Source organism: Prionailurus bengalensis, chromosome A3 (assembly GCF_016509475.1).
Source record: "Prionailurus bengalensis isolate Pbe53 chromosome A3, Fcat_Pben_1.1_paternal_pri, whole genome shotgun sequence".
In the NCBI taxonomy this organism is placed as follows: domain Eukaryota; kingdom Metazoa; phylum Chordata; class Mammalia; order Carnivora; family Felidae; genus Prionailurus; species Prionailurus bengalensis.
In genome coordinates, this window is record NC_057354.1 from 127016602 (window position 1) to 127026348 (window position 9747).

The window sequence follows — 9747 nt, forward strand, 5'->3', positions numbered from 1 at the left end:
TTGTCATTCATTCATTCCCGCAGTCAACAAAGGTTTTCTGAACATTAATATTATACCAGGATCAGTGCAAAGAACTGGGATTCTTGAATGTGAATTTCAAGAACCCAGATTTAAAGGTGCAATTTTTTTAATTTTCTTTATTTCTCTATCCCTGATAGCTCTTGAGAACTCATTTCTGCCTGGCAGCAGAAAACAATATTGGTAATTCCAGGTAAATCTGGTGATTTCTAGAGTTAAATTCCCCACCTCCACCCCCTTCCCTTATTTTCTGAAGTATCTCTATGAACCATGGAGGGCTGTGTGTGCATCACCCCAGCAGTGGGGGTAAGTGAAGTATAGCATCACCATGGGCCTCCGCTGGACTGAGCTGCCCACTGAGTGATACTCCTCCCACCCCATCACACATCTCTGGTATCCATGTTTTCGCTGGGCCCTCAGTTGCTTGTTGAACTCACCCTGTTCCCTTGTGGACCTGACCCCAGCACTTTGGGGCCATCACTCCATCTCAGCATGCCTGCACTATCTCTGCAGGGTCTAAATCTCCTGGTCCCATTTCCTACACTACATGGGGCATGTGGCCCCTGTAAGGTACACCGAGGGCCACATTTTCAGATAGCTTATTCCGCTGTCACTGCTCTCAAAGGCCATGCTGGGAGCAGGTATCTCTATATGGCTTCAAAAATGGGCAGTGGTACCCTTGCTCTGGGGTTCTTCCAAATTTATGTGGACTTTCCATCTTCCTCCCCTTCTTAGGGCCTCCACCAGCTCTCTTAGATCTAAGTTCCAAGGTCTTCCTGCCATCTCTCAGCTTGCTCTATCAACTCTAGGAAAGCTGGTTCTTCATGTATTCCCTTTCCCCTCTACTGGCTATGCCATTTGTGGGGCCATGAAAAGAGCACAGATAGAGGTCCCCAGTGCCTTATCAGATACTCTTGCCTTCCTGTTCTAGTTCCTTCCAACAGTATAAGGGAGCCTCACACACAGCCTAATGAACACAACTCATTCATCCAAGATGTCTGTAAGGCCTGGTTTCAAGCCTGTGTACCAAAGGGTTTTTATTTCTCAGACATGTTATCGTCAGAGACCATGTTTAGGTTAATGTCATGGTGTGGTAGTTCTATGGACCATAAGATAGTGTAAATACAAGTCCCAAACCTAACTGTGAGAGTAGAAAAAAAAATTATTCTACCCAGAATCCAAATTGACACAGACAAGCTTTCTTATCAGCTCCATTTGTCGAAAAGTAGTTTTTTTTTTCTTCTATTCTAGCCTTTTACTATTTAGTCGTCTGTGCTTTCAGGCTGTATGGAAGGGTAGTAGTTACTTTCTATGTTCATTGGATTTCCCAGGTTAGTCAGAGCAAAAGACAGGTTTGGGGGGCAGGTCTTGGAGACTGCCAGGGTGATCATCCTTCCTCAGGGAAAGAGAACAATTTAACCACATGGAATGGAGCCCTCTGTCTGGCCAGTCAGCCATTTTCTCCCAAGCTGTGTGTTGTAAGTGGGCCGTGCCAATGTGAGGCAGGCGGTGGAACCAGATTCAGATGGCGATGGTGGCGGCCGTGGCAGCAGTTCTGACATAGCTGCCATGCTTCTGCTTTTTGCTCCTTGACCTTCCAGAATGCCCTTGATTCTTGCTCATTCCCAAGTGCAATCTTTTGGGCTCTCATGAACTCTGTGAGCTCTCAGGAAATTACTCTGATTAAATTGGCCAGTCGCATCTCAGTTACTAGCAACCAGGAGCACAATCGCATTCGCCACCAGAAAGGCCTATTTCCTACCCCACCCCAACCCCTCACTATTCTGCATCTTGGAATCTTCTCAATGAGCAGTTTGCCAACCATTGTTCTTCCCTATCTTGGGTCGGTCTGAGTGACATAACTGTCACTGATGTGCACTCAGTCTCCCGCCTGGGTGATATTCCCATGGCTCCTTCTTTGATAGACCAGTCCCTTTGCCATTGCAGAAGCCTGTGGTCTCTGACTGGAAGTGATGGTCTGAGGGTAGGACTGGCAGGACAGGAGTCCTAAGCCTCTGCACCTACACCTGGCTGACGATAAATGCTAACATTAATGGTTACTAAAGTTGGAGCCCAGGGCTGCCCCCACAGCACCCAACTTAGCCTTGATATGAACATAACCTATGTCATTACTAAAAGCTTCACGTGATGAAGAAAGTATTGGACTTTGCCTTTAGATGAGCTCCCAAAATTTCACAAATACCACAAAGGTTTTCTGCCATCTTCTCCAAGCCTTTGAAGTAGGTACCAGTGTATATTATGAAAGGCTCATGAAGGTCAGTGGACCTTAATGTGGAACCCTTGTCCAGCCATTCCAGTAGAGTCAGACTGCTTCTAACAGGTCTCTATTCATCTGTCTCCTGAGCAAGTGCAAAGGTGTATGTTCCATGCATCCCTTACAGCCCTGCAGACCCCCGGACAGACTGGCTACTGGTGAGAAACCGGGAATTCTAGCTTACCCTTTTCAAACCATCCAAACTCTCCTCTGAACACCACTCCTGATTTATTTAGTTCTCTTGGTTGGTGAGCCCAGTTCACCTGGTGTTGGAAGAATCCAGTCCCAATCAGAGCTAACTCCCAGTTGGAAAACTCTCTGCTATTTATTTCTCAGACGTGCTGGAGAATTCACACTTGTCAGGAAGTGCCAGCCCTGTCTCCTGGGGCAGGCTACCACTCAGAGAACCATTTCAAAAGGGCCTCCAGGTTCTTCTTTATAAAACAGAATATCAAGCACAACCACACACTTCATGCTCCCAAGCATTCTCTCAACTAGCTGCTAGAACAGGGCTAGCACTCTGGAGAAGACCAAAATGAAGGGAAAAAATCATCATCATCACCATCATTCTAAAAAAAATGAAGCCTATTCCTTTCTTTTCTTCCTCAACCATGAATTCATCTAGTAATACTCACATCTAAAACCTGACTCTGAGGGGCACACGGGTGGCTCAGTTGGTTAAGCGTCCAACTCTTGATTTTGGCTTAGGTCATGATCTTCTGCTCATGAGATCAAGTCTTAACATCAGCATGGAGCCTGCTTAAGATTCTCTCTCTCTCAAGACAGATACCATATGTTTTCACTCTTATGTGGATCCTGAGAAACTTAACAGAAGTCCATGGGGGAGGGGAAGAAAAAAAAAAAAGAGGTTAGAGAGGGACAGAGCCAAAGTATAAGAGACTCTTAAAAACTGAGAACAAACTGAGGGTAGATGGGGGTGGGAGGGAGGCGAGGGTGGGTGATGGGTATTGAAGAGGGCACCTTTTGGGATGAGCACTGGGTATTGTATGGAAACCAATTTGACAATAAATTTCATATTAAAAAAAAAAGTTTCTCTCTCTCTGTCTCTCCTTCTGCCCCTACCCTGCTTATGTACACACTCTTAATAAGTAAATAAATACATAAATACAAGAAAATCTAACCCTGAAACCACTGACCCACTGCCAAGCAGACTAGGGTATCCAAACCTGGGGACATATTTAATGCATTTATTTTGTGTCCAATAACTCACACATGTTTTAATTTTTCAGATATTTTGTGCTCTAGCATGAGTGGGGATGCATAGGAATTTTAAGACTCACATATTATGTTATTGTTTTTTTTTTAACATTTATTTATTTTTGAGACAGAGAGAGACAGACCATGAACAGGGGAGGGTCAGAGAGAGGGAGACACAGAATCTGAAACAGGCTCAAGGCTCTGAGCTGTCAGCACAGAGCCTGACGCCGGGCTCGAACTCACAGACCATGAGATCATGACCTGAGGTGAAGTCGGCCGCTTAACCGACTGAGCCACCCAGGCGCCCCTATGTTATTGTTTTTTTAATGTGTCCTTAAATTATTGTTTTCTGATAGAATGATTCTCAGGAGATTTTTCAAACATTGCATGGGATGTATTTATACTAAAAAAATTTAACTGGGATATATGTATAGATATATATATTAGCTTAGCTGCTATAACAAAATATCATAGGCTGGGTGGCTTCAATAACAGACATTTATTTCTCACAGTTCTGGGGGCTGGAAAGTCCAAGGTCAAGGTGCCAGCAGATTCAGTTCCTGGTGAGAACCCTCTTCCTGGCCTATATAAAACCACCTTCTTGCTCTGTCTATACTCACATGGCCTTTCCTTGGTGTGTGCTCTAGAGAGAGAGAGAGCTCTGTCTCCTTCTTCCTACAAAGACACTAATCCCATCATGAGTGTTACACCCTCAAGACCTAACCTAAACCTAAATACCTCCCAAGGTCCCCATCTCTAAATACCATCACAGTGGAGGCTGATGAAGCTTGGGAGGTCACAAGTATTCAGCCCATGGTTATTAGGGTACTACATACATACATTAATGTGTGTGTATATATATATATGTATATATATACACACACACACACATTATAATGTGTATATATATATATATACACACACACATTTCGGGGTTTTTGCTAAATCTGGCAACCTATCTCCTACCAATGCATCCCCTGCATGGCCCCTGCCCACCCCCACCCCCAACTTATGCACACAAATCCACGGCCTTAGGGAACTGCTAGCATCCAATACCACCACCCTGGAACTTGTCCATGTTCCCTGTGTGACCATCAGTGATTCCAATGGCTGCTCACATCTCTGCTATATTGCTTAAAAGCTCTCCTCTCTCCTGAAGGAATCCAACTTTCTCTAAAACACCCATGTTGGATATTTGCATTTATAAGATTCTCTGCATAGGTCAGAAATGTATTGCGGTACCCGGGTGGCTCAGTTGGTTAAGCATCCCACTTGGGCTCAGGTCATGATCTCGCGACTCATGAGCTTGAGCCCCACATTGGGCTCTGCACCGACAGTACAGAGCCTGCTAGGGATTCTCTTTCTCTCTCTCTGCTCCTCCTCGACATGTGTGCATGCTCTCTGTCTCTCACAAAGCTAAACTTAAAAAAAATTTATTTCACACGATTCTGGAAGCTGGAAAGTCTAAGATCAAGGTGCTGGCAGATTTGGTGTCTGTGAGAGCCTGCTTTCTGGGTCATAGATAGCCGTCTTCTCTCTGTGTCATCACACGACAGAAGGAAGCCAGGTAGTTAGAGTTAGAATTGAATTGACTTGTAGGACATCTAGTTAGTGTCCACAAAGAGTTGGGGACTGACTTGGAATGGAAAACACACACATTTGGTGTCAGAAGTGGTATGAGAGTGAAAACTCATTCATAGAAAGTTCAAGGTGGGGAGACAGGGATGAAACCACCTGCACTCCTGTGATTTGTTGTCAGAGATGCATGGTTTCTCCATGCGTCAAGCAGACACTCGGAACATAGCTCGGCTTGGGCCATCTTACAGGAGCCCCACGCGGGAGGGCTGCCCATCCGGCTCAGGGCAAGCACCAGCGAGAGGCCCTGAAGTGGGCTCTGGTGGTGGGAGCTGAAGAGGAGGGAAAGACTCAGGTCTTCCCTGTCAGGGGCTGAGCAGTGGGGCCCCCAGGAGCCAGCCCACAGAGGACATGGGAGCCCATCAATGGCAGCCAGAGCAACAGAGGCAGTCGGCAGAAAGAGGACCAGATCTGTGCCCTCTCAGGTAGATGAGCCCTTTATCCGTCATCCAGGGGTGTGCTCACTGCAACTCAGCCCACCTCACGCTGGCTCACACCAGTTCACATCAGCTTGGGGGACTGCGCACACTTCTCCCCAACGCCACGTCCAGCAACATCGCATTGGCAGCTTGGTGGGACATTTATCCCACAGAAACAGGCAGATGCTACAAATCAGGGAATCTTTTCTGGAGAGCTGGTCATTATTTACCAGCACACCACCGCCCCCTTTCTGCCTCCCTGCCCCAACTTTCTGCTGGATTGAAGACCAGAAGCGGCAGGAGAAGCAAAAGGAGGAGGAGAAGAAGGGGAAGAGGAGGAAGAGGACGAAGAGGAGGAAGAGGACGAGGAGGAGGAAAAGGAGAACATTCTCCCTCCTCTCTCTGAGGCTGTTGAGCATGGCAGTGGCCTCAAAGGGCCAAGGAGAACGGCTCTGAATCTCATACGAGTCTGGCATTGTAAACTGGGTTGCACTAGCCTTAATAAAAGAAAAGAACCAGAGTCTATGAAATCCGCCCAGGACAAGGCTACCTGGAGGGACCTGGAGTCAGACACACTTTGGAGTGGAGAAGTGTGATTGTTTCCCAGCCCTCCCCCACACCTTCTTCTCTAGCACCAACATCTCCAGCATATTGAGGCAGACAGGAGAGAAAGAGGGGGAAAAAACCAAGCATTTGGGGGGGTGTGTGTGCGTGTGTGTGTGTGTGTATAGGGGTATGATTTGGGGTCTTTTCCTTGTTTTTAATGAACTGGCCACTGCTGTGGTCCTCTGTCAGTGGTCATGGCTCCTCTGACCCCCGCCAACTGGCCAGCAATGCTCTTGTGTGACAAGTGTCCGATGTGGGTGGAGATGAGGGGTGTGCACCCCTCAGAGGACCTGACAGGGTCCTTCCACACGTGTCACTCACCCAGGAGGTTCCAACCCAGATTGCAACCTCTTCCTTCCCCTTGCCAGCTACCTCCTTTTGCAGTTGAGGCCACTCCCGTAGATGGCTGTCAAGGAGGACAAACTTGCATGCCTCAGGGTCCTCCGCGGTATCCAGGAGGGCCGTGGGAAACTCATCCTTCAAGCCGCACCAAAGGGTGGCCATGCCTCTCTGCCGTCTCTCCCCGGTGGCCTTCCTACTTGTTCAGGATGGCTCAGGACAGGACTGCAAGGTCTCCACTCCGGTGGTCGCCCAATCTCACCTTTACCTAATGTCCTACTGAATGCTTGGAGCTTCCTGCTTCCGAGCTTGTGGTGGGCACTCACCTCTGCTATGGGACTCGATCCTTCCACTTTGGTTCCCAGAGATGCACAGGGGCCAAAGGAGAAGCCCAGTCAACCCAAGAAAGCAGAGGGGAGGCCTGGTCTCCTGACCCTGAGCCACACCACCTCAGACCTGAGATCGTCTTTCTCAACCCCAGCCTCATTCTAGCATGTCGGCTTCCCTAATGGAGCCAGCTGGTGTATATCGCAGGGCTTAGGGCACGTTTTATTTCAGTGGGGTCCTTCCAAAGACTAGGACTGTCCGAGGCCTACGCCACTCTCATCACCACCTGCGGTGATGCAGAGCCTCCTGAAACCCATTAGAGAGCCCCGGGCGCCCCCGTGTGGCTTATCTCTGCCATTGCACCGACACAAGATTGCCGACTGAAAATTTTAAGGACTGAGAACCTTGAGCACAGAAATCATCACATTACCATTCTGTTGTATTTACTTCCAGTAACCTTTCCATTAGCACAAAAAGAATGCAGATCTATAAGTCTCTTTTTTCTCATAACTTCCCAAGATAATTTAAAATTTTGCTACTCGGGCATTTTTTAATATAAAAAAAAAATTATTGTATTAAACTATGAAGTAATTGCTGAACTACTGGAAATAATGACCTATATTACACTCAGTAATTCTCTCAACTGCCTGTAGGTCTGTCTCTCTCTCTCTCTTACACACACACACACACACACACACACACGAAATCTCTATTCTTCCAGGTAGGAGTTGGGGATGGAAAGAGAGAAGGGAATTTCTTACATGTTCTCCTGAATGTGTATCCATAATTTGCCAGGTGCTTTTTACAGGAGAACATTGTGGCACAGGAAAGCCCTACTTTACAGATTAACAACTTTAGTTCAGAAGAGTTAAATAATGGGGCACCTGGGTGGCTTAGTAGGTTAAGCATCTGACTTCGGCTCAGGTCATGATCTCGCGGTTTGTGAGTTCAAGCCCCATGTCGAACTCTGTGCTCAGAGCCCGGAGCCTGCTTCCAATTCTGTGTCTCCCTCTCTCTGTGCCCCTCCCCCAATAATGCTTGCGGGCTCTCTCTCAAAAACTGAATGAACATTTAACATTTTTTTTAATTCTTAAAAAAAAAAGAGTTAAATAACTTCCCTAGGGTCACACAGCTGGAGGATATCAAGCACAGAGCAGGAATCAAGCACACCTTTCTATGACCCCAAAGCCCCATTACCTCTGAGATGTTAGACCTGTCGGACTAGAACTTCCAGCTATCCCTACCGAGGGGGTCTTCGAATCACATCTGCTGGGACAGCTTCCAAAGTTGTTGCCGTTGTTGTTCATCAATTTTACACATTCGACCAGAATGACTTCAGCGCCCCCACAGACCCCCAACAGGCACTGGCATTGCCTTCAGGGGTCACTCCTGGGTCTGCTTTCTCCTGTTCCCTAAAAATGCTCCTCCGTTGGCTTAGGGACATTCCAAACTCTGGGAATTCCTCCCCACTCATGCTGAAGCACCCGTTCCAGCAGATGTGACCAGCCAGGAGTCCCAAACTGAGTGAAGACATCCCTCTGTGTCCCCACAGTCCCCAAGTCCTGTTCGATGGCAGCCAGACCCTCCCAAGCCTGTGCCCAAAGTCGTAGTTCAGGAACCAGCGCCCTCATGGGAGGAAGCATCTTTAATGAGAAATCACACAGTGCCCCAGCTAGCAGGACCTCAGAGACCATCCACCCTGGCTACCTCCTTGCACTTATCAGGACATAGAAGCCCAGCAACCTGAGGGGACTTGACCAAAGTGCTCCGCAGGTTACGGCGAGAGGCAGCTCTGTAATTGTGGATCCTAAGAGAGTGTCTTAAATGTGAAACAGGTGGGGGGGGGGGAAGGCTAAACTTCCAGTGTCTGGCACATCGCTGGCAGCAAATTAAAAACCAGAGCCCATAACACATTGATTGGGGACAGCTGCCCCCTCATCATCCACAGGGCTGTTAGAAAGGAACCACCAGGGACACCTGGGTGGCTCAGTCGGTAGAGCATCCGGCTTCGGCTTCAGCTCAGGTCATGATCTCATGGTTCTTGAGTTTGAACAGCAGAGCTTGTCAGTGCAGAGCCTGCTTCAGATCCTCTGTGTCCCTCTCTCTGCCTCTCTCCTGCTCGTGCGCACACACACACACACACACACACACACACACTCTCTCTCTCTCTCTCTCTCTCAAAAACAAATAACCTTTAAAAAAGAAAAGAAAAGAGAAAAGAAAAGAAGAGAAAAGAAAAGAAAAGAAAAGAAAAGAAAAGGGACCATTAGCCATGAACTGCTCACTGAGCCTTCTGCCAGCACCGGATGCCCAACCCGGGTTAGCAGCTGAGCGTATATAAGTCCATGCAGAGCTCATGTTTCCTGGGTGTGTCCCACCAGCCAGCTCTGATTTGAAGGACATCATCAAGAGGATGTGACAGCTGGTTGACCCTCCAGCTTGACCTGGACAACCAGAGGCCCCCTCCCCTGTCCTTGGAATGTATGTGCAGCCCACCGTTCCTGCACTAGGAGCTGGTATTAAGGATGTAGACTTGAGAAAAAACGTGTGGCTGAGAGCTTCTGGACAGGATATGTGACTGAACCCAGTTAAGACCTCTATATAAACTTTTAAGATCCTGGAGGATGGGTGTGGAGATCCCCTCATCTTGCGGTGCCCAGGAGAAGCCTCGTAAGTTCTCTTGTGTAGTAAAACTACCACCTACCAGTCCGGAGTGGCCTGCTTCTTTCTTTGGTTTATCCCTGACGTCTGTGTATGAGGCCAGCTTCAGATCTCACCCAGGCAATTCCTGAGGATGCATACCAATGGCGTAGGGGCTAAGTTACCAGTGGGTGAGCCATGAGCAAGAAATTGTTTTATTCATGCCCATATTCCTGGTCTCTAGCACAATCCCTGGTAAATAGTAGGGTT